The following is a 26,313-nucleotide window of genomic DNA, read 5'->3' on the forward strand; positions in this document are numbered from 1 at the left end:
TTTTTGGAATATTGCTCAGCAGCTCGTGTGAGTCTCTGAAAACAGGTAAAAAAATCCCCATATTGACCTCTCAATCAGTCTGCATCAAAAGAACATCCATCATGATTACTGAACTTCATAATTGACCTTATGAGACTGCTAGAGAAAACTCACTAAAATTATATTAATTTCTTCTGTGACACCACTATTTTCTTCCATGTTGTATGAAAGACAATTAAATGAAGGTCACCTAAGGTCAAAACATCTATTCAATAGATTTGAGCCCATTTCCATACACGCGCTCTGTGAGCAGGGGTTATAAACATGACATCAATTTCAATTATATGTACTGATGCCTAAGAGATAATGAGCTGATTTATGAGGACGGCACATGGTGCTGGAACACATTCATTCATTCATGGACTTGCAGGAAGATTAGTGCCTCTTCTGTGCTGTATATGTTGAAAATATGCAACATTTCAGGATGCATAAGCGATAGCACATTACTGGAACATTAACATAATGTAGTTGTACTTCTTTGATGCCTTATTAGTCAATGCTATGAATGATGTAATGTCAAACAGGTATAACAAGTAATGAATAATCAGCAAATTTGATTATTTATGAAGAAGAGATCCATAGTTAGGATTCTTTTCCTGCCCATTGGCCACTCATTCTTGAAAAGAACAGGACTGAAGAAGTTCCAGCTTAGTGAAACCAGATCAGTTTAGGTGACATAAGGCAGCTACCAACAACAAAGAACTGACTAAATTTGTCTAAAATTTAGCTTTTATTTGGAATAAAACAAGATTTTTCTCCAACAGTAATTCAGATGACTAGACCTGTTTTATGTATATATATAAACAAACAATAATGTTGTTTAAATAAACATTTAGCTACAGAGTGCATGTTTTTTACTTTATATTAACTGTCATAGCTACACTGTTTTATCATGATAGAGGATCTGTTCTGATATTTCTGAATTCATAATAACAAAACTGACCCTGCAAAACTAAGTTGAGGTTTGATAATGCATTTTCTCTGAAACTCCCTAGTATTTTTAATATGGACAGAATATAAAAATACATATCTTTTATAGACATAACACACTGTGGCTGGGAAAAAAAAAATAAAAAAGAGAGAAAGCATAAAGAAAGAACCAAGGAAGGGTACAGATGAGAAGCAGAATAGGAATTTACCCCAAATATCAGGAATGCTCTGGGTAATTTTTTATCTTGAAATAGCAGGTTGTAAAAGTAGCTTCTTTCTCCATTAACCTGTCCCAGTAGCTATCTGCTGCTGCACTGAAGGCCCTTTGTTAATAAAGACAGTTCCTGATGGTGGTGAGCAGATAACCCAGCTGATTGTAATCGAGGTGCTGATGCTGACCTTGCCGGCTGCTATCTCATTTACTGGTGCAAGGGGAAAGAAGCCTCCTCTGTCCCCTCCCCAGAAACCTGTAGGGCAGAGGATGATAAAAGAGAAACAGCAGTGGTTGGGCTCTTGGCACTGAGGAGTCAGCAGCCAGTAGGCTGCCTGTTTGTTGGATGGGAAGTGTGGGAAACACCGTCTTGTTGAAGAAAAAAATACTTTGAAGCACAGTATTAACAGAAGCAATGCGATTACTTATCTGGCTGGATGGCTGATACACCCCTGCTGCACAAATAAATGCCGGGAAAAACATTTGTGAAGTGCAGGCCAACCATCCTGTCACAGGTGAATGGCCACCGGTCAAGCTGATGAAATTCTGGGATGGCCAGATGGAAAAAAGAAGCAGGGAAAATGAAAGCTACTCCAAATAAATAAATCCGTTCCCAAACCCTGACAGACTTATCCCACTGAGATGCCATGTGTCATTTTGCCTGAACATTTCACAATTTGCCTCAGTAATTATGTGTTGCATTTACTATTTAAATTCTCTACTTTTAAATACAAGAATCCAGCAAATAATTGCCTGTTAGTTAGAGCAGTTGCCTATCTGAGAGTACATAATTAGTCCCTTCCCTCAGCAACTGCTACAAGCTACTGGCAGAGACAGGCTATAGGAGGAGGTGTTTCAAAGGCTTTTTCTTATGGATTGTATAAAAGATTTAAAAAAAAATGAAAATGATGATATTATTAATGCCATCATATCCCTGGAGAAAGGACTGAACAGCTCTGCCACCATTCCTCCTGTGCTGACAGCTCGCTTGAATCGGTCCTCTTAACTGTAAATCATAATTAATGAAAATGACAAGAAAACATCATGTCTGAGCCTTTCCATTTCAGAGGGAGAGTAATTGAGTCCCAGTAGCCCTGGTTTGTGCCTTGGAGCCACTGGGAACACAAGGAAAACCATACAAGGGGCCTTCCAACCCCAGAAGCACACAAAACCCCCTGACCCTCGTTGATGATCCCACTGCACATGCCAGCAGTGGACTTCGCTCACTGGTTCTCACACAGTGAAAGTCAGAAGCAGTTTTCTCCTTGTGGAAAAAATAAAAATAAACAAGGATGTTGATTAACAGAGCTGAAAGTGTTTACTTCAGCCATTCACATGCAGAAAGATTTGTTGCTCCCTGCTCGGAGACCAGCAGTGATGCTTGCCACCTCTCCCTTTTTGCTCTGGATTTCTTAGTTTTTGCCAAGTTCACCTACATCCAAAACAATTGGCTGGATGAACAGCAATAATATATATATATATATACATACAAGAACTACGCTAGGAGAGATCATGCTCAGGCTCATATTACTTGTTTTTCTTCCAGACAGGATTTAATGCACACTTATATCCCCAAAACCGGTCTGTCCAAGAAAAAAACTAACACTGTTCTCATGGATTCACATAGATTTCATCAGAATTGGAAGTGAACTGACACTGTAACCTCTGCACCAAATTGCTCATTACTCAGCATTGATGTGCCCTCCCCTATGAAGCAGTGGCCATCCACTCACCCCTGCTCCATTGGTGCAGGGTTCCTGCAGCACCGTTCAGCAGACGTGCACACAGTGCTCCGGGAACCTAATTGCAGTGGACTGAGGTGTTTCCCACTCAGATTTAAACAACCAAACTGGGCACCATTGATTCCACATGGTAACATGGGATTCCAAATTAATTTCAAAATAGCCGGGCAAGCTGCCTGCTTCGAAATCTGTGCTACATTGCTCTGTTGCTGCACCCCAGGGAGTGAGCTTAAAGGTAGATCGGTATGTGGACACAAACTGTAGTCATACCATCAGACTGCAAAAGAGACCTGCCCTTCATAAGTCCTGGATACAGCTGATTAGGTGTGAGGAAAAGAAAACAAGAAAAAAATGAATATTAGCTCTTTGGCTTTCAGCATTCAGCAGTGAAATAGCATCATGCTGGCAATTAAAGCAATAATAAAGCAATAATCATTCCAACAGAGAAATTATATTCAGCCATGTGTCCTTGCTTCAGTCAAGCAATACAACACAACATGTCATGTCCAGCAGTCTTAACTTTTGTCATGTTTTCTACTTTACAACAGTATTGCTTCATCAAGAAGGAAATCCAATGGGCTCTCACTTGAGTTGACTCCAGGGAAGAGTGCATTGCAGGGTTTTCTATTCAAAATATAACTATATAGCCAATCCATAACTAGCCTTTTATTTATTACTCTAAATCCGACATTTCATAAGCCTTGCCTCGAACCAGCAGAACACAATGAGGCCACAGAAGAGTGCGATCCCAGAGGCTTTTCCCTTAGCTTTCTTTCAGACAAGTCTAAAGATTAAACCTGAAAAAAATGTCCATCTGCTATTAGCAGTCACAGCTCTGCTCTGGCCAGGATGGGATAAGTGCTTGGCATCTTCAGGGCCTTTTGTCCTGCTGAGGACGGAGGGTTTGGAGATGCACTCCTAATCTCTAGCCTCAGCCTGGTTCTTCCCTGTTTCCTGATCTGGGGGGAGGAAGAGGAAGACAGAAATTTGGATTCTGCCTGGTTCCCCACCCATAAGGAAAGTCTCATGGCCGCAGGGACTCTCTAGTGCCGTCAGGAGCTGGGCAGGACCTGGCCGAGGCACAGGATGTCTAAACCCACCCCTGGGCACTCCCCACTCCAGATGTCCCTGGAATGGCCCCTGCCCGGTGTTTCTATTTAAAAGGCATTTGGAACGAGCTTACCATTGCCAAGATAAAACTCGTTACGGGATTTTTGTCCAGTGACGCCTGCATGAAATCTTTTCATTTGGAGGTCATTGCAGTGATTTAATGGTGCTTGATGGTTATGTCTTTTTTGTTTTGTTTTGTTTTTCTTTTCCACTGAATGTGGAACCAATCTGATCTCAGTGCTTACTTATGTGTTGCTGGGTTGTATCATCACATGGCACCAAGTTTGCTATTAGCAAAGCCAGAAGATTTCTGTTCCATCAGAGAAACCATTTCCCCTCTTTTGTTTCCCATAAAATCCTGTTGGGGCAGAGTGGTGAACTTTAAGCAAGCTGCAAATTCATTGTATCAACACTACTTGTGCCCAGCTTTTCTTCGTTACACTCTAGGAGCTGAAGCAGTCACAGCAAGAAGCTGGGATATGTCAAGAAAGCTGAGCATTGAGATTTTATTACCAAAACTGATCCGTGGCCATAACTCCTCAAGATCTTTGAAATTTACTGAATTGAAGCTAATATTAAAGCTGGTACCAAAGTGAGTGGACTGTTTTGCAAATGTTCTCTTACTTGTGCTGAATAATTTCATTTTTGGGGGCTTTTATCCTACAGCCTAATAGTAACTGGTTATGAAAGCCGTGAGATCTGTATTAAAGACAGAACTGCATCGCTAAGCCGATGTGTGATCATGAATGATATTTTTCTGTTTCTACATACCAAATTGCTCTAATGCTCCATCTTCCAAAAGAGGTAAAGAGGTGCTGTGTTGATTCAGATAATTTTGACAAAGAATTATCACACAATGAACTATTTCAGCAGATTCACTCTATAAATAGCATGGCCTCATTCCACCCTAACACATTTTCCATGCAACCATCTTTCTAAGCAGCTTGGAAAGATTCTCCTGATGGCTACCAATAAAAACAACCATCCGTTGCAATTTTGACTGTGCAACTAATGTCTAACCGCTCCATCTGTATAAAAGATGTTGTCCAGATCTCCTGATGATGTATAGCACTTGCCCTGATGGCAATGTGTTAAGGATTAGAATAATAATAATAATAAAAAATCCAGTTCTATGATATGAAGCCTAAAAAATAAACCACAACACAGGACTCTTGTCTTTGGCTTTTTCCTCTCTGGTCTCCAAGGTGTCCAGACAATCTCAGCAATGTATTAATTTCTGCTCACTTGCCACAGCCCTAGAGGAACAATCAGTTTGTGGGAGGCACACATTTCCCAGGGACACATTTCCTGCTAGAGACAGCAGGGTGAGCCTTGCCTTCCCACAGAGTGCATCCAGCAAGCTCTGGCCTTCTGGCAGTGCCTTGTGATGATGCCCAGTGGCTGTGGGCACACTGAGCTCTTCATGATATGTTTGGTGTCTTCATTTCTCCCTATCTTTGCCATTTAATTGAATGGCATTATTTCACAGGACAAACAGGAGAATTCTCACCAAATTTACCACAGTCCCCCATGCTTTTAGGGGGTGAAACACAGTTTAGTGGTTGAATTACAGAAGTTACTTGTCACTGTTGTCCGTTGATTATCAATCAGCTCCTTTCAATGTCTCTCAAGAGAAAAATTCCAGCTATCATCCTCATTAACGATGTAAATGCTCCTGGGGCAACTGATGGTTGAAATATGGTCTTTTATTTGTCCTGCCTCCCGTGGACACTAAGACACATTTCACTATGCTGATGTGTATTGTAAACACAAGCAAACACATTCAAAGGCAACCTTATCCTATAACTTATTATTTCCAAACCTCTTAAAAATGAAAACTCTTCATTGTCAGGAGAGCTTTTAATAGCTTCCATGTTCATCTATCACAAAGAGGGCTTACTCAATCCGCCACCTCTGAGCTGTCAACCATTTCAGATTGCCTTGTTTATACGCCCTGGGATTTTGTAAGAAATAAAACTGATATTCTAAGTTAAGACTTGCAGACTTATTCTAAGGCTAAGGCCACAGAAAATTCTGGTTGTTGTATCAACATTTAAAAACTAGCACGGAACAAATCTCTCTGTTTAATGGCTCATGTGCAATTTGAAATGGAAATAAAATTATACAATTAAAGTCTGTATTATACATTTAAATGGATTAAAGAGAGAATAAACAATCAGTGACAATACATGTGTGCATTAATGCAGAAGAAGATCAAGTCTTTCAGGTCTTTTAGATTTCTAAGGGGCCTCCCTGTTTTAAAACTGGCAGGAGAGCTTTTTCACAAGAGGATCAAAATATATTATCCTGCAAGGAAAATACCATTTATCTCCACACAGACAAAAAAAAAAAAAAAAAAAAAAAAAAAAAGGAAGCACACACAGATCACCAAGGAAAATGAAACGAAAAGCCAAATTCAAATCATCTCAGCCCAACATCTACTTCTTTTGGAGATCCAGACACAAGAAGGTCCTGCGTGGAGGGTCTCCTCGCCACTGCTTGGAGAGGGCAGCGTGGTGCTACGTGGGACATGGTGCCACATGCTGGGTGTGAACATGTGTCTTCATGCAGACCATGGGATGTCCTGGGAAACAGCCACTGCCACAGCTTTCCAGTCAGTGTCCTGCATTCAAGCATTTGTGGTGCTGGCAGAACATGGTGCAGGCATCTCCTGGGTGCTTTATCCTCCCCTACGACCCTGGAGCACGCAACTGAGATATGTGCAATGGCTTCTTCCCATCCAGAAATACCAACAGGAATGGGCCCTGCCTGGCTTGCATCAGAGAAGTCCTGACTAAAGCAATATGGTAATTATTTACTGTACAGAGCTTTTTAGTAAGTGTTTTGCTATAAATATTTAGTTGTACCACTGCAATTCTTTCCCCAGCTAGAGTGTTGCAAGCTGTAGGTAATCTTCTGTTATTGTTATTTTTCCCCTCTCTTGAGAGCTGCCCAGAATAACTCAAACTGAGTCTTTGTGGAGAAAGGACCATCTCACTACCTAAGCAGAATACCAAAACTTTTATGCCAGGTAGAGAAGGAAGCCAGAGGCTGATAATCAAGATGTAGTTTGTAGGCTTAGCAAAACTGTAAATTTTCAGCTTTGGGAATCTAATACATTAAGTTACCAAAGGCCTGATCTTTCTCAAACTACACACAATGTACTCAAAAACTGAGCTGAAGCTTCAAATTTTGTTGCCAGATATTTAAGCTGGTGTGGCTTTTGTTTGACACCAAACTCCAACTGAAAGGCAGTGGGATTTTCAAAGGGGCTGCATGTGTTTGTGGGAGGGAGAGGGAAAAAAAGATACAAAAATGTTCTCCCAGTTTCTTAACAGGACCCTCATTTTAAGAAGTACATCTGAATGTCAGCTCAAGGATTTAAAACATCTGTTCCCATAGGTCAGTGAAATTACACTGTGATGTATACCCTTGGGTTGTGGCAAGGATGCAGCTTGGTGGGGAGATGGTGCTGCTGGAAAACTTGGAAAAGCTGGACTGCTTTGGAGAATGGCTAAGCAATGACTTGGTTGCCTATGGTGCTTTGTCTTATAATGAGAAGTGTATCTCACCCCCTGCAGGACTTTTAGGTAGTGGGATCAGGCTGGTATAGACTTACTGGTGATGTGCCCACCCAGCTCCTGGTCTGAATGTTCCCCCTGCCTCCTCCTCATACCTCTGACATGGCCCTGCTGGGTGTACCCATCTCTGCTCATATTCTTTCTCTTCTGTTCCTTGGGGTATCAAAGTCCCCATACGCCTGAGGAATCAGTAGCATTTCTATTAGACCTCTGTCAAACAGCATCAAAACTCGGAGAAGTATGTTCAAAAATAGAATGGGGTTCACAGGCTGGGGGAGGGCAGCTTCTATAAAGTTGTGCAAACACCCAAGGAAGCAGCCTCTCCCATGTGCTAATTTAAAACCCCTCTGCAAATGGATGATTATTTCTACATTAAATATACATGTACATACTGTTAATGTTTGATAAATAATTCAGTGCTATAATACCACTGAAAAAATAGGGCGCTAAGCACAGATTTAGTAATGCATTGTATATTATATTTAGCTTCAGTCCTCTATTTACACCAACCTTTTTCTTTTCTATTTTTCACCCATATATATATACATACATATATATACATATATATAATAAAGAAAACTAAGGTAAATTGCCTCAACAACTTTGTTTATGCCTTTATGAAATGCAAGCTATCCCATGGCAACTGCTGGTTCATCCCTCTGTTACATATGGTCCAGAAGTGTCTATCAGATTAAAGTTTAACAGGTTTAAAGTCCTTAGAAGCGGTGGGGGAGGAACGGGACTGTGTTCCTTGTTGTGCTGTGATGAGTATTTCCCTCATGCAAGCTACAATCCTCATTGTATGACATTAGGAAAGGCACAGAGGGTCACAGCAGCTGGCTGCCCCGTGTAGCCGCCTCGGCAGGGGAGAAGGCAGGGCTGGGGCAGATGGGGAGTCCTCTCCTCTGCTTGGGATTGAAAGTGGGGAGGTTGTCTTTTGCCCCCCGTAATGGATAAATATTCTTCAGCATTGGCTGATGAGGGTGGTATCACCATTTACTGAAGTACCTTGCAGTGCAAGAGGGTTACATAAATCAGGGCAGCATCCTGAAGACTTCTGAGGATATGCAATAGCTTTGCTTTCCCCTGGCACACAGAGATTTACCTCTTGCACTAGACATGGTAAATTTAGAGTGCCATCAGCCAGGCAGCTGGGTCAGCATTTCATCAGGTCTATAAGCCCTCAGCCTTCAAAGCACCAACAGAAGTTGATGCTGTCAAACCAGATGGGTTTTGACATCAGAGAGCTGCCCCTGGGTGCTGCTTGCATATGGGTGTTATTGACCTTCTGTATTGAGTCTGTGAAGAGCAACATCCCTTTCCCTGTCAAGGAAAACCTCTCCCAATGCTAGTGCTGAGTCTTCTTGCTGAACAAAACTGCATCCATACAACTAGCAAAAGGGCAAGGCCCTCCTACAGAGTGAGCCTTGATTTATGATTATGTTCACAAATTAAAATTGTGAATGATTCAGGGTAGGCATGTTGCCATTTCTCTGTGAGGACTCTAATCATGAGGGGATTGTGAATGCTGAATGTTTCACGGATTGTACGATGAGTTATTATCAGTCCAACATTTTGCATCAGAAAGTGTAATTTATAATCAGAGCTCTCTGTTCCTTCCTCAGATCCTTCATTCACCCAGGTGGGACAGAAACAACACACAAGGTCAATGGCTAATCACACAGCCACCTATGAGACAATCCAAAGAATCCTTTAACATGCAAGGATTATTCATCCAAACTGCTCTGAGTGTATTTATTAACAAATACCTGCTATCATGATCAGCTCACTAATGACTCACTTCGAATCTGGATAATTTTCAGATGAAAGGGAAAGGACAGTGGCAGATCATAATTGCAACATGATTATGAGCATCTCCTCCCTCTCCCTCCCTCGCCACTGCGGGAGCTTTAAGGAGTAATTGGATATTCATGTAGGAAGGCTGAGGAGCTAAATCATGAGCAGGTCAGCCAAATGCCCTATCTTTTGTTCACAGCAAACTTTAAATGACTGTTGCTATGCAATCATTTCCAAGACAGCTCTTTTGAAAAAAGCATCATGGTTACCAAGATGCTTCAGAAATACTGCACATAGACACAAGGAATCGGGAGTCTTCAGAATAGTGGATTAACTACCCAGGATGTATCAGTGCAAGGAATGAACGTCCACACATTATCATGAGGAAAGCAACACTATGTAGCAGAAATGGTTAGCAAGGAATGCATGAAATGGAAAACTCTACCTCCATGGGTGGTAATAGTTGGTAATATTTCAATATGAGCTATGGAGCCATTTGTTTGCTGTGATGCATTAATATGATGTCTCTTAGCAATCTTTATCAAACTTGTTCCTTAAAAACTGAGACATTGCTGCAAAGATCTAGGTGGCTTTTTGAGGTCCCTATCATTTGTGAATTTATTTTTAATTAAAAAATTAACAGTTTTCTTTGGAGAGCATCCAATGTTAAAGAAATTCCCATTCTATGTGGTTACAAGGAGTACTACTGCAAATATTTACTGCAGTGCTAAAACATTATTTCCTGCTTATCTGTTGTGATTAACTGAAAATAAACTAGGATTTTACAAATTTGAGCTCGAAGTACCAGGACAATTTTTGTTGTTTATTCTCCCATTTTATTGTTTCATATTACAGGTTTTGTGCAGACATTTCCAGATTTTCCTAATGTGGCTGTTTTTCTTCCTAGAAGATCTTCGTACCTCGGTGAGTTGAGTTGCATGACAGCTTTCCTGCATTTCGGAACTGATCAGTAATGAAGCATGTATTTTCTGTGACCAGTAATAAGTAGAAATCATTGGCTGAATGTAGAGTGCACCACGGAAAATTGTCTGAAGAAGTGCAGTGAGAGAGAAGAAAAGGTATCTTGGACAAGTTGCTTGTCTCTGTGTCTCCTTCCTTTCATTTTCATGCTTTATAACCCTGAAAAATTGTTTCTCTGTCTTGGCGCCAGCCAGGTACAGCATAAGCAGATACAGGATGAAGTGTGCAGCACCTGGCAACATTTCTGAACCCTGAGCTGAAATGACAACTGTGAAAGGACCAGAAGGGAAGTGCAATTTCTACAAGAGAATCCCTGTCATGCCCGCTAATTAATGCCTCCGGCATGTGAACCCCTGTCCCTATCACACTGGGCTGAAACTGAAGCTGTCAGCTCATTTGGGGCAAGTCACCGTAAGGGCTATGAGGCTGTAATATCCCCTACAGCCCTGTCATGTTGTTTGCAGCCCAGGACAATATAGTCAGCGCAGGGAAGCATCCTCCAAGGAGGAAAAAAAAAAAAAAAAGGTGTTGGAAAACAAGAGAACAGAGAAGCAAAATCACATAGCAGTAAGAATTAACAAGAAACACATGAAAATGAAAACTACCTCCATGTATGTCAATATTTGCCATCTCCAGCAGCATGACCCCCAGAACAAAGGCGACGGGTTCCCTGCTGCCTAGTGACAGAAATGAAAACAAACATTTCCTACAACCCAAGCCTGGCTGCAGAGCTTGCAAGTAATCTCTTATTTATATATTCTGCTCAGGGGATAACCTTAGCTCCAGAAACGCCTGGCATTTCAGCAGAACAAGCCCGTCTTTGGGAGGCACACAATGGCCGAGCTGCAGGCGCAGGGCTCCCTGCTGTGTTCTGCAGGAAGGGCTGTGATTTCCCTTCTTGGTTTCTCTGCATTTGCAGGGGTATTACTGCTTATTCACATAAAACAAAAGAAGGAATACAGTGCATATGGTCCCACCTTTTTCTCCCCTGCTTCAGCATATTTAGCAATTACCACAAGACCCCATGCTGGAGAGATGACTTCTCGCCTTCACTCTCCTATCAGAAATGCATTTCCAGGATCATTCCCAGCAAATTAGTCAAATCAATGACTCGGTTGTCATTAGATGAGAATGTAACACAAACTCTCATTACTTTCCACACTGGCCTCCCAGAAGCACCAACTGCTTGATGAAAATGCTTTTGACTAAGCAGTACCCAAGGGTGAGACCTGGTGGCACTTCGAACTGACCCTTAGCTCCTACCCCGTGGTCCACAAGTGCCCACTCCCTCAAGGGCACTCAGACAATGAAACCATCCTCAAACCTTGTGTCTCTCTTCAGAAAAGATTACTTTTAGCTCCCTAACATGCCTTAAACCCATCCATGTGAGCTGTAGGGATGGGTGGCCAAGGGACTCAGGAGAGGAGTATGGGACCACAGAAGCTTTGCTTTGTTTCTGGTGGCTCTCATGAAGTTCAGGAGGAGGCTCTTGCCAGCACAACAAACATCACACAGCAGTGTGGCAGGTTCCCACTCACACAACCCTCCTGATGGGGAGCCTCCCACTTACTTTTTTGTCATACTACACATACATAAAGTCTTAGAGCATGTGGTTCCTTAGTGCATTTAAGGTCTGGGTGTTATAGCTTGGAATAAATAGTAATGCCATGTAAAAAGTGGGTGGTAGGGTGAAAAAAGGGAAGAAAACTGCTTTCATCTCCACACCACCTGAGTTTCCAGTTCCTAATCAGCAGTTGCCTGAATTTAACGAGGGGCTTTAGCTAACTTGTCTGCTTAGGATCAGTACCATCAGAGCCAGCCCTGTTGGTATTCCTGTCACCCAGGCACTTCTCCCCACACCTCTCAGGATGTCGGACACCCCACCCGGACCATGCTGTTGGGCCCCTGGATGCTGCACGCCCCATCTCCCTCTGCTCTCTCCCTGCCCCTGCTCAGGCGATGTGGGAAGACAGATTCATTTGCAAATGTAAATACCGGCTGTCAGAGAGGGCAAGGGATTAGCTTTACATATGAAGAGGGAGGTGGCACTGCATGCTGTCAGGCTCATTAGGGAAGCAGGGCCCGTGTAGCTGGACCATTTGGTAATGATCTACCCACTCCATCCTTCCTTTGTTTCTTTAACAACCCTCCGGCTCAGGCCAGGTCCCCTGGGCTTTGACATTTTCCCTTCAAAAAAAAACCTATAGCCCTGATCCATTTGTAAGAGGGTTGAGAAATCCAATACAGACGCAGAAAGGATCTGTACAATATGAGATATATTATTATTATTTTTTTAATTAAATGTAACCCCAGCCATACCTTTCCATCACCAGCCTTGTATCAGCTGGTGCACTCGCATGGCAAACTGGATCAGCTCACAGATCCTGCCAAAAATAAATTCTGTAGGATAGCAGTGGACTTCAGCAGGATCCATGGGCTGACTGCATTCACTGCACAGCTGCATGATCAAACGCACAATATTCAGTGGAAACACCCAGGTGGAGGTGGGAGAGTGCAGGTGGAAAGGGATGGAGAGTCAGCAGTCTGCTTCGGGTGGCTGTGTCCTGAAACAGACACGGAAAGCTAAATTAACTTGACAGGAGCTCATATTGTGCTATGCATCTTGGGCCCAGCGGATGCTGCAGGCCAGAACAGACGTGATACAGAAAACACCTGGGAATTTCACCACGTAGCTCTGGAACCAAGCCCATAGCTTTACAAAAGCCAATATTTATTAAAAAAAAAAAAAAATCGGATTTATTACCACTACAGCTGTGGATCACTGGGTTCCTGCAGACTTGTCATCTAGCTGAAACCAAACTTTGATTTCAGCTTTTTGCATCACTAGCATCAGTTTTTTGCAGTAGGGTCATTAGGAGGTGGAAGGGAAGTCCATGGCTGCTGCTGCACTGCCAAGCACACAGCTGAAAATTGGTAACATATTCTCTGGATTTCCATACACAGGAGTCGAAACCAGATGACCTGGGTGAAAAATATCAGGAATCCTGACCATGAGAGAGTTCTAAAAGGATTCCCCTACACCCTGTTTTCTCTCTCATTCAGATCCCTTGTTTCTCTGCAGTTATTTAGACTAATATAAAAACAAAATTCTCTGTAAGAGGACTTCTGTCAAAATTAGTTGAAAATTGGCTGCTGATTTCAGATGCTCTTTGAAGGCAGACATGCACAGCCACCACACCATGCACACATCAGCTCTGCGCTGCACCACCCATACAAGTTTCAGCTCCTGGTCCAGAGATGGCTGATCTCTTCAACATTCACATTGTCTAAAATGAAATTCCTTAAGTCAACACCCATTGCCCAAACCATGGTTATTCACCCAGCCCAAACAACTTGGGATAAAATGCATTTATATTCCCAATTTGCATAAAAAAATAGAACAGAAAATGTTCTCAAAGGCAGCAGTGGCATGAAATAAAATGCAATTCTGCTCCATTTCCTACTGGCTGCAACCCATGCTGGCCATCCTGTTTTCCAATTTCAGTCTCTCCTTTGAAGTTAATTGTTTGCTAGTGAGAGCCGCTGAATAGCAAACCCAATGTGACTCACTGATAGCCTTTCCTCTGTTCAGCAATTGCCTTCCAACACCTCCTGCAGCCCAGGAACCTCTGGGGGCTCACACTTCCCCGCCAGGCATCTTACACCAGGACCTCCTCCCACGGCTCTGTGGTGGGACATGCCCAAGGACGGCTCCAAGCTGCCCATGCTCTTACTGGGGCACCTGACCTTTGCGACTTGAAGTCACACACTGGTTTCTTTTGGCTAATTCAAAGGCTTTCACTGTTTAGAAACGAGGAGCAGGTGGCTCTCTGTTTTGGCAGGTGAGGTCTGTATACTGTTGTTTCTGTATGCTGGGGAACTGCTCGGTGGATTCCCTTTCTGAAGGGAAAAGAGCTCTCTCCAGACATCTTAACAAACTCTTGATTTTTTAAAAGGGACTAAATTCTTCACAGTGTGAAAGTAAGAGGGAGAATTAAGATCTTTTTTCTTCCCTATCCTTTCAATAAAAGCCTACAGAAAGTTTTCTATTAAAAGCCCCTTTTCACATCCACACAAAGGAATTTGCATTTACATGCTTCCGCGCTCAGGAAGCCTGTGGTTTCATCACCTTGTCTTCCCGACTGTGAGAGCTGGGGTCATGATGCACAAGTTTAACCAACCATGGTTTTTTCTCCCATAAGAGATAGTACTTCATTATTTCTCTTAACAACTGCACATATGCTTGCAAGCAACACATTCAGGTACAAATAATACTATAAAGGAGAAAATAAATTTTCTGTAACAAGCCATGCATACAACATCATTCACAAAGGCACTCAGACAAGAACACATTGAAATACATGCAGCACAGTCAAAAAAGTTGCAGACTGCTGTATTGATGGGTTTATTTTCTTTATTATTTCTTCAGCTCTAGCTTTTAGCTAATAAAGTCTTATTATGCACCTCCCTACAATGAGAAAGAATTATATTTACTAGGAGAAAAAGAATACTATATTGCATCCCAGACCGCCTAAGACATTTTCCTATTTCTGTGGGTTCTATAAATGGACTTTATATTTCCTTGAATACATTTTAATACATAAATGCAGAAAAATTATTCTCTTGCCTGAAGCAGACAACTTGGCAAAATGAAACAAAACAAAAGAAAACAAAAAAAAAAAAACCTGAGTGGAACAGCTGTGTTCTCTAAAAGCTGCTAAGAGCTTGGATTGTACCGTTCGTTGCTTTTGTGAGAGAAGACAGGAAATAAAAAGGTCAGAACTGTGTGAAAAGCACAAAATAAAGGGAAATCAAAGCAATTCAAGGTTTAATTTAATTTTCCTTTGGTTTCTCCTGGAAATGTTAAGACTTTCATAATACAATGGAATTTTGCCCCAACATTAAATTTAGCTAAGCTAGATGTTTTAAAACATATGATTATGTTTTATTAATTCAATGACTTTTCACTCTTTTGCCCTCCTGTTCTTCTCATCCCTGCTATTCAGCATGCTCCATTACCACAAGGAAATGCAGGAGCAGGAAATAAGAGGAACTTAATTAAATTGCAAATCTCCTTAGAAATCTATGTGATCTACTTTCCAATCACCTTTTGGATCTGTCTCTGAAATGACCACTACCATTTTCTTCATTTTTACTATCTTCTAGGGTGTTTTTCTCTCTTTTCTAATCACAAGTAGTCATTCCTCTTTTCTGAGGAGCTATACTCTTCATATAGTGTACAAGTCAATTTTCCTGGCTAGCAAAATGGTTCAGTTCAACTTTGTTTTTTTTCATGAAAATGTGTCCGTTTTACTCAGTTGAAGGGAGTTGGAGAGTTTCTTTAGCATCCTACCTTCTAAACTCGAGAGGTCTGCTATAAATTCAACAGTGCAAAACCTCAGCTAAGTTATAAATTATTGCAGTGAATTCATATCTCCTGGAAACAAAGCAGCATTTTGTTTTGGTTTAGTTGATTTTGGCTTTCTATTGCTTCTGTATAGAACAACTGTTTCGAGAAAGTGCTCTGGTCCAGGGCTGTGACGAGTCTCTGCCGCCTGTGCCAGACAGGGAGTTGCCACCACTGTGCCAACAAAGCACTGGAAGAAGTCCATCTCCCATCTCTGGAGCTGCCCAGCCCTGAGTTAAGACCTTCTCCTGTCACTAGTCGCTGCAGGGACAAGAAGGGACAAGTTGGTCAGATCATGAACACAAAAGCGATGCGTGTGACATGCTGGCCTGCATCACCTCCTCCCACCTTAAGCTCTGCTTTCACACCCAGCCCGGCGCTTTCCCCTCCCACTAGCACTATTTTGTCTCTCCCTTCAGAAGTATGGAAAAGCAAGTCATGTTTTTCAAGCTTTGAACCTTAATGAAATAGGTGTGGGCTACAGAATACAAATATCTATTTTCACTGAGGCCACTGCTGGGAGAAAGTGAAAGAAGAGACCAGGTGTTATTTGCTGCTCCCTGTAGGATTTTTGCTTTAAAGTGCTGTGTATCCCAGCCACTCTCCATTCTGCTATCCATAGCATGGCTAAATATAATTCTTCAGGACTGAGGAGGAAGCCATCAGCACTGGGGATGTTGGCAGCCTCAATGAAAAGCACTGATCTTACACAGCTTATGCTGCAAAGCTACAGAATCATGACATCTTAATACAAGCAAGGATGAAAGCAACTCTAAGCAGACCCTTAGGTGATGTATAAAGTAGCAGCAACAAGCTGGTTCTCCAGCTAGGTCTACACTAGGGCAACTGGAAGAGCACTGGAGGGTGAGGTCCTGGTGTCAGACACGCCATGACTTCAGGCTGGGTGGCTGCACTCCATTTCCCTTGACTCCATGTCTGGAGTGTCCCCTGAACCAGCATGTGTTGATATTCATCTGAAACCCAAACTGGTCAGATTTAATCATGACGTGGCTTATTAGACTTACATTTTATTTTTAGTGTGGTGTGAACATGACTGAGGAAAACAAAGATGCAGGTAACTGCAGTGCACTATATCCCTGCCAAACTGACATTGTTTGTATGTGTCACTTCAGCTCAATCCAAGACAAATATACTTCTCCACATGCATCTGCCCCGACTGGTACTCCTGAGTAAAATCAGCATGCAGGGCTTTACACCCTGCCGCAACCAGGCCAAGTTCACTTATGGCCAGACCACCAAGAGGAATAGAGATTTCAGCAGGAATTAAGTCTTTTTTCTCTTCTTAAATATGAATTGTGTTCCTGTTCCTACAGTTTTGCAGGGTACCTGGAGGCAGGGGAATTCTTTTCAGTGTTGAGTAGCATCATTTCTGTATTTTTGTAAGATATGGTGAAGATGGGTATCAAAAGACAGAACTGACACTACCTATATTTGCTTATGTATGATGATGATCTCATTCTGAACTGAAAAGATGCAGGTTCCCTTATACAAATGCCTTATAAAATAAAGCACAATCTACCTCTACTTGACTTTAAAACATAAAAGTGAGATAATAAGAGAGAGAATCACCATTCAGGGTTTTCCAAAATCCCCAGTACAGACCTTGTTCTTCATTTGGCATTTCAAACAACAAAGCTTGAGGGCCTACCCTGATGTTTCTTTATTCACCTGTTTTCAAAATAAAATAACTTTTAACATATTCCTTGTTAACTAGGAGTTAATCCTACACAAAGAATAAAGACTTGGCTGTGAAAGTGGTTTTTGCCCTACTTATTAGTCTCCTGGGGGGAAAAAATGTAATATCAATGCATCAAAAACTTGATGCAAGCCTCTAAGTCTGCAAATACCTGCACCTGCACTCACATGTGGAGAGTAAGATCCTGACCCAATGAAAGTCAGTGGGATTTCTGCCCTCAGCTCCAGCATGGTCACTGCTTTACCCTGTGAGCAGTCAGATTAAATGAGAACTGTGCACAATCAGCTACTCCAATATTTGTAGGGGATTGTGCCCATGTTTTTAATTCTCTACTAAATTAAAGATTAATTATTTTGAAGTGTCAATTGTATTATTTTGCTAATTTGTCTGTGTGTGATTCCCTATGCCAGCTGGGCACATAATAATGTAAGCACCACTCATTTTGAAAAAGGCTCAAACCAGGCAAAATGCTGAACACCCTTTGTAGTGATTAAGTCCTCTGAAAAGAGCAGAGGATGGTGTGGTAGTCAGCTTGATGTTCCCAGCACAGAGCTATGTAGCAATCTCCTGGTGCAAAACTTTGAGCCAGTTCCTGGCTGAAACGTAGACAACAAAAGGAAGAGGATTTCTTGAACGTTTTCCAGTTGATGTTGGAAGTCAATTGGGTTTTCTTCCATAGTAAGCAGGTAATAAATACCTTGCAGAAGCAGGAGAGAAAAATCACAGTTAGCAGTTTTCAAGTGAAAACTGTTTTCAAGTGAAGTTCAAATTATGTTTCCTCCCAAATCTTTATCACTCAAAATCTATGTCAGGAAAAAGAGCAGACATTGACTTAGGCACATGCAGCATTAAAACCAGTTCCATCCATGTTCTGCTTCCCCAGGTGAATACAAATGTGGAAACTGGCAGAGATGTAATGCCTTTAGCTTCAGGTAGTTTATGAAACTTAGATCAAAACAGTCTTTGGGGGAGCTGCCATTATTCCTGTTTGTGGCAGAAGCACCCAGCAGCCTGACAAAGTGAGATGTAATGTAGACAGATGGAATTCAACTTCACTTTAGGAAGGAGAAAAACTACCTTAATGACGGTTTATTTATCTTAAGCCATTGCCAGGCCACATCTCAGGATTTTTGTTAAACCTTTCATATCAAATGGCACATCATGTGCGGCACCTCATGAACAGCTGCAACTTTGCTGTAAATATTTTATATGACTTCAATTAAACATCTGTTTTGTTGGTGTACTGCAGCCAATGCTTAACCTTGGCTCCTGTCAGAATAATGTGCACCTCAGTGCATTTCAGTTTCTGAAATCACATTTAAATAAACCATTAGCTTCATAAATAGGGACATCTTACCATATGTATTGATTGTTAAATGGATCTTCTCCAGGAAGAACAGTCTAGTGAAGTAAGATTTCTTCTTACATGCACTGATGTTCAGCTTCAACAAACATGTGCAGTACATACATGGGCAATATGCACCAACAAAAGGTGTCCATCTTCTTGAAAAAGCAAGGCCTGAATCTGAAATGACTGGCACAGGTTTCTTTCAAAGAAAATCAAAGCCAGAATCCAGAGTGTGAGAGCCTCAGAAATAGTATCTTTCTGTTGCTCAGCAGGGTGTGAAGTTATCCACTGCCCCCATGAAAATTACCTTACACTTTCACTGTAATGGTTTTGACATCTTTCTGCCCAGGTGAAGAAAAGTTGATTTTCTTTCCCCTTAGTTTGATTTAAGATCAGACAAAGCATGTAGAAGTAGCAACACTCATACTGTGTTTATCAAAATGTAGAGAAAGAAACTATAAGCTCTAATATACAAGGATGAATGATTACAAGAGGAGAGTTGTACAAATAAAGAAATGGGATGTAGAACTGCTTTGCCACACTATGCAAATCAAACTGTCATTATCTCTACAAGTTTAATCACTCAGCATTTATCAGACTGATTTTTTTTTTCAGGAATTCAAATTAAGGGTCTGGTTTCTTATTTCAGGATTCAACACCTCCATAACCAAGTGGAAAAACTACATTATTAATCAGCAGAGAAAATGGAAACTGTATATCACAGATCAGAGCGGCCCTGCGTATGTCTCAGAAATGCACAACATATTGGATAAATTTAATAGGATGAGTTCACATCACACAAACAAACTCAGCAGGCAAGTTACCAAAAATTAGGTGTAAAGAACTGAAAATCTGTAAACTTCAGAAGACAACCACATGCTTAACAGGAATCCTAAACATGCTTAAAAATAGACATTTCCCTGGGCTGGAAGCTGCTGAGTCCCACATCCGTTGCTCAGAGCTATCTGAATGCATTCCCAATTAAAGGCGCTGTTAGCAGCAGTGCAAGTGCAAGCTCAGGCTTTCCATGAAAATGGGCCAAGGACACTGATTTTAATATGACAGTGAATGTAGTGAATACTCATTATCTCTTGCTGATTTTGATGGAGAGCTGAGAGAAAACATCACTAAAGTGAGGGGGAAAAAAATAAGAACAAGAAACCTTACATAGGCATTTTTTGATATTCTGACATAATGAAATTTGGGGATTCAGCTTCGGTGACTTTAACACAGGAGAATTTAGTCTAGCAACTTATATAAATTCCCAACACCCTGCTAGAAAGCAGAGTGGAGTTGAAAAACATTAAATGAAAGGTGTTTTGCTTCACATTTTAATTATGAATCCCAACATATCTAACATGCAGTTAGGCCCAGCATCACCACATTGCTGGCTTGCTTTGGACATGCTCAGCCACGATTAGTGTTTATGACACCATCAAGCCTTTAGTGCATGCCTGGGACCTGCTCAAAAGCTGTTTTTTTTTTTGTCTGTGTGGGGGGCACATCTACTGACATGTGGATGAAAGCTGAATTGGGGAGAGTAGCTGCAGCTTTTGTGTGATGTCTGTAACTGAGGTTCCTGGTCATTAAAACCTAAGGCCTTACTATTAATAAAGGCCAAGCTGTTCTAGTAGTGGATTTTACCTCATTTAATGCAGCCATGTTACTTGTGATCTCCCCTTCAGCTTCACCTATTTAAATTCAGTCAGAAACACGATGCCAGCTTGGGTAAGAAGTTCCTAGGGCCTCATGTGCCTCAGCTGTCCTTTCTTTCCCCAAGCTGTCGTGAAGAAATAAACACTGCAAATGCCTATGGAAATAGCAAAGGAATCACTCGTGCATTTTGAAGAAAAATACATTTACATTTACAGGACCCAAGGTGGGCAGGGCCTTGAGGGGCACATTTCAGAGGCCCAGCCCACTCTGCGTTTGTTCTTTGTTCCCTCCATGACACAACCAAGGCTTGGAGAGAAACCCTGTGTCCTTGCATCAGAAACACCTCCACAGCCATATATTCTTGTGCTGGAGGGGCACCTTCTGGTGTTTGGGGGATAACGAAGAGAGGTTGTGCCTCTGTTTCCTGGTCTGGTAACAAGCACAGCCATCCTGTTTGCCAGATCATCTCAGTCCTCGGGCATTTACAGGACACATTTTTCAGCTATCAGACATGGCTCTTTCTGAACGCTGTTGGCCCGCTTGCCACACCTGTGAAAGGCACAAGGCCTGGGTCGAGCGTTTCTGTATTGAATTCAGTGCTGCTGCTCGGTGCCAGCCACCGCCTCAGATCCCAGGGAGAACAAGGCCCCGCTCGCAGCCCAGGCTTTGTGAGCCCAACAGCTATCGGTGTTTCAAGCGATGAAAGGAGAGATGTGTGTGTCTGCCCCTCATGTTACACGGTTGTACGCTGTATTTTGCTAGGAAAGCTAGATGTGTGCTAGACCTGTTGGCAGATTTATCACTTGCTTTGCAATGCTGTAGGTTCTTTAGAGAACAGCACAGTAGCTTCCTGTGCTGTTATTTTAAAGCAGGTTTTCTGTTACCATTGATCACAGACACAGTCTGTAAGCTGAGAACTTTCCACAACTTAAATCTCGATATGAGGGCTCTGAGGGACCCCTGCATCCATGGAAAGATATATACCTTTGCTTTGGAGGGGAGGAGGGTAAAAATAAAGTCAACATGAGCTTTTTGTCCTTGACCAACTTCAAGAGTTTAAATTTCCTAGCAACAGAGAACTTTGCCCATGACAGAAATAACAATTGCCCTTCAATTCAGTGAGGAAATATTTCCTCTGTGCTCCCAACTAAGATTCATGTGCCTGCACCCTCCATTCTTGTAGGGTGCAATATACCACTTTAGGGATGTCCTTGCTAATCAGTGCATAACTCCAAGGAGAAGGTTTTTGTTTTTTTTTGTGCTGTCTTGGAAAACATACTTAATATGTGAAACATTTACTCAGTTTATACGCTAGAAATCAATCTCTACCTTCAAATGTATGCCTGTAAAGGAAAGAAGAAAAATAACTAGAGAGAGCAAAAGAATGAAAGAAAGAACTTCGCTATGAAACTTTGGAGAATATTTTCAGGTGTTGGTAAAATCCCTTAGAATCACAGAAAAAGTACAGCATCAGGAAGAGTTTTAAAGAAAGGGTCCATGGGTATCTGTATAGCTAATTGTTCCCTTCATTTTTTGGTGGCACTACATTTCTGAAGTAGGAAATGAAGTCTTTCCTTGTGGCTGGTTGAGTATGGGCCAAACTTTTTGAAAAAAAATTTGCCGGTCAGTGAGTCCAATATCAGTTCATCTTAATCATCTGCCACTGTCCTTTTGCTTAATACAGGACAAATGAATGTTCCCAGTCCCTACACATCACATTTTATAAGGGATTATTATGAGAAAAGCTTATTAATCTTGTCAAATTGTTCAGAACACAGTTTAAAGGATTATTTAACAGCAGGTTCTCTCTCTCTCTCTCTTTTTTTTTTTTTTCCTTTACCCATTTTATGCCTTTTCTGTTTGCTCAGCAGTTTACCACCTTAGTCATGGTACATTGCATCTCACATAAAAAAAAGACAATGCTTTCAGTGACAAGCATTTGACATGCTACATGGAGCAAATATAGGAAAAGATAGGACTAACAGAATACCGGGGCAAAGACAGCTTTTCTTCACACGTTGGAAATGTGAACAGGGAGTTTTCATTATCTAAAGTTTTTGCAAATGAGATTTGGATTAGTTTTGGTGGCAATTTCATTAAGGTAAGGACTATTACTATTTTCCTTCATAGTCTGTATACACGTACCTTTCTCCATATTTCTCTGCTCTCCAGCTCTTGGCTCTCCTATCTCTTTTTCAGTCTGTCTTACCAGTAACTTGTCTTTTCCCTTTCAAAAACACCATCCATCTGGGACTTCTGACAATCTACTTATATTCAATCATGGGAATTGCATCTAATAATTTGTCACCTTTATAATGTGCTAGTTTTGGAGGGTTCATTTCTCATATGCATGACAAAGCTGATTTCAACGAGAGAAAAAGAGAGAGAGAGAGAGATTTAGATGCTAATAGGAAATGACATGATGTGTGCCAGAACTGAGAATCTCCACTATCCCTTTCCACATAAAGGAGTGTCACACCACTCTAAGAGGGTCCAAAATATTTTTTACCAGCAAGAAGCATATGTTCTGTAAATGAGTAACATCAAAGTTAGAAATAGTTAAATATCTCTGAGTAGAGTAGCCTTAAGTTAATTTCACTGCTTTACTAATTAAGGACTAACTCTGTCACCTCTTGTTCAGGAAGATGCTTTGATCTAACTGTATGTCTGAAATATGAAAGCTAAATTATAAACAACATATAATACATCTTACAAATATGTTTTACAGTGAAAAACTACAAAGCAGTTATATACTTTGTGCTTCTTTTCTGGTATATGTTGAAATATCTTTTATTGTGGGAACTGTACTGCAATAGTGAAGGACAAGTATTACCACCAATTGATCACAGTAACAAGTGTCATCCCTGTCTGTCAATCAAACATCTTTGTCAAGAAACTAAAGAAAGAGAAGGAATAAATATCTATTAAAACAAACAAACAAACAAACAAAACAGCTATCAAGATGAAGTAAAGTTTTATAACAATAGTGTGGTAAATAATTTGATTCTGTGCAAGAAAGCTATTTAATCATACCATAGAAAATCAAAATATATCCTGGTGAACGAGAAGTTTCATAAATGGCTGCCTCTCAGATGACTGGGCTGGGCAGGTCACACTTCACCCCAAAGCAACTCAGTATGTGTGCGTGTTTATGTATGTGTATATGTGCATACATATACACACGTGTGTGCATGTGGGTGTATTTAAATACACAGATACCCTGTAACAGTACTCTGGCTCCTTAATCAGCGAGTTTGTATTACTTAACACACTCTTCCTGACTTTATTTCTGCTTCTTCTCTGGATACATAGAGTCAATCACCTTGATACAGGTTGAAGAGGAAGCCAGTGGGGAATCCAGGCATCCTCAAGCCCTACCCAGTGGCTTTCTGGCCTCATTCACTGTGCCCCAGAGGACTGAGCCCTGACCAGCGCCTCCTCAGCCAACCCCTTACCTACAAGCCAGAAGTGCTCAGAACAGCCCAAAACAGTCCTGCACCACAGGAAATAACACAGAATTCCTAAATTCACAAAGCACTGTAAGTTACTGATTTGACAGCATTTTTTTTCCAACAATTCCTTTATATAAGAAGAAATAAAAAAGAAAAAGAAAAAAAAAAAAAGAGAGAGAGAGAGATTGGAGATTGTTTTGGCCTCAAGAAATAAATGTGATGCTTTATAGATATTCACAAGGTCTCTTGCTGTTCTCATTTTACAAGTCATTTTGTTACCTCCTTCTGCAGTTATCCCTACCTTTTTCCCTTAAGATATCCAAATTTTTTAGTGGAACTAAGGGGTCATAACTCTAGCTATATGGCAAAGAAGCAGACAAATATGTGAAGTCCTCTGATTAATATGCATATGTTGCTGAGTTTAAGGCCAGAACGAGTGTTATTCAAAATTATAAGCCTCCAGCTTAAAGAATAGCTAACAGAAATGCTGACAGAAACTAAAGCTGCTCTAATAGCAAGAGAGTGCAAACAACTGAACATTTCTATGCCCTTGAACTATTAATTATACTACCTTGGAAGGATTAAAAAGAACTTCTGACTGACCTAAGTTCTGCTTTGAAAACAGAGAGAGAAATACAGTATTCCCTGAGTCCCTGACTAGTTTAAGTATGCATTTGTTAAATTTAAGACCTGCCAAAACCCAGTTATTATTTTCTAGCTGCTTTGTACCCAGAAGCTTCTTATAAGAAGTGACTTATGGAACATTACAAGGCTTTTATACCAGCAACAATAACCATCATAAAACTTGTGGAATATGACGTTAGACTCCAAAATACCCACAGCATATGTTCTGACAATATTTTGTACAGCAGCAGACCCATGAAAAGATTTTAATACAATTAACGAGGCCATTAAGAATCCTAGGGATATCATTACATTTGATAGGCACTCTGTGAATAAAAATAGCTTAAATTATTGTCAGCTTTCCTTATTAAAGTCAAGTATTGTTTAAAGTTTTTTTTTGTGTGTGTGTATTTCACTGCTAACATGCTGGGCATAAAGAATTCAATGTCAGACAAGTATCAAACTCCTTCTAATCTTTATGACAATCAAAATAATTAATTTACTAACTCATTTTGACTATGACAATTCCAGCTGTTAATCTCACCCTAGATTTTATTTGGCTTTGAACAGACATTTAGTGATTTCCACTCCGGAAAACAATTTAAAAGGCCTGTCTTGAGGAGAAGGTTTGGTAAAAAGCTCTCACCAATTTAAGGAGAAGAAATCCTGCTTTAAGTCAGTGCAATCACTCCAGCTATTGCCGTAGACCAGTTTGTAATGTCTTTGGAAAGATTTGGGCTGTCTGGTGGCTGCACTTGTGCTCTCTGAATCTCCTACCCACTGTGAATTAAATTACAGTCGGAATAGCTGGAGTATTTCTTGCAGAAGAAATGCAGAAACTAGAAACCATCTTCGTAGCCCTGATGATGGGGAACTACTGTCAATCACAGATCAGTATTTGTATGCTCCAAAAGGAGCTTGTGTGCTTGATCAGGACTCAGATGGGCAGCAAGGAAGATTTATACCAATCTTTGGTATGAAGAATTAAAGCAAACAGGCAGAAATTGATTTCCAGGAAAGATGAGCACTCCAGAACGTAGTTTAAATAAATCAGCATGTTGATGACACCAATTGATTCATCAACACAAGTAAAATTAGGTACAAACTTCAGCCTTCTGCAATTTTTTATTTTATTTTTTTTGTCAGTCCTGTTATTTTCTGAAAATTAGTTACCAGCCAGAAAACTAGCGATGATAATGGTTTTGTTACAGGCTATGATTTATCATTTTGTCATTTTCTCTTTCTCTTTTCCTTTTCCTCTTTATTTTTTTTTTTTTTTTGTGGAAATGAAGGTAAACAGTCCCAGCAACCAAAACAGGGAATGCACTGGAGCAAGAAGCCACTGCAAGTCAGAAGCTAGGGCATAAGTACCAAGGCTTGAGAAGCTCAGCCTGGTAATGAGCTTGTCCGTAACCACTGGAGAATTCCAAAAGGAGCTCATCTGCTAGCAGAGGGAATCTGTGAAATTATTCTTAATCGAATATTACACTTTGTTGTTTAAATGGGAGCCAGCTAGAGGAACACAAATGCAGCTTCTTGTGTAGGTGTAGACATTCGACATGGCTCCTTACGTAATTGAGTTTAAGTGGTGGGTGGATGAGAGATGAGGGGAGCCTGACTTCATGAATGCAGACCAGAGCCCAACTGCAGTGCCCGTCTGATGGTTACTGAGTGACCTTGGAGAGAAGAGGATCTCCACTGGACATTAGTCCCTACCA

The 26,313-nt window shown here is 41.0% G+C and overlaps 1 long non-coding RNA gene across 1 annotated transcript; it reads right to left on the minus strand.

The window, feature by feature from the left end:
- Positions 1-12,645: 12,645 nt before the first annotated feature.
- LOC137855234 (uncharacterized) lies at positions 12,646-14,147 on the minus strand. The gene is made up of 3 exons (XR_011095619.1): positions 13,962-14,147; positions 13,156-13,373; positions 12,646-12,955 (listed from the first exon to the last, which is right to left on the minus strand). It is a non-coding gene; the product is annotated as an uncharacterized lncRNA (long non-coding RNA).
- Positions 14,148-26,313: the final 12,166 nt, after the last annotated feature.

This window comes from Anas acuta, chromosome 4 (assembly GCF_963932015.1).
Source record: "Anas acuta chromosome 4, bAnaAcu1.1, whole genome shotgun sequence".
Classification (NCBI taxonomy): Eukaryota; Metazoa; Chordata; class Aves; order Anseriformes; family Anatidae; genus Anas; species Anas acuta.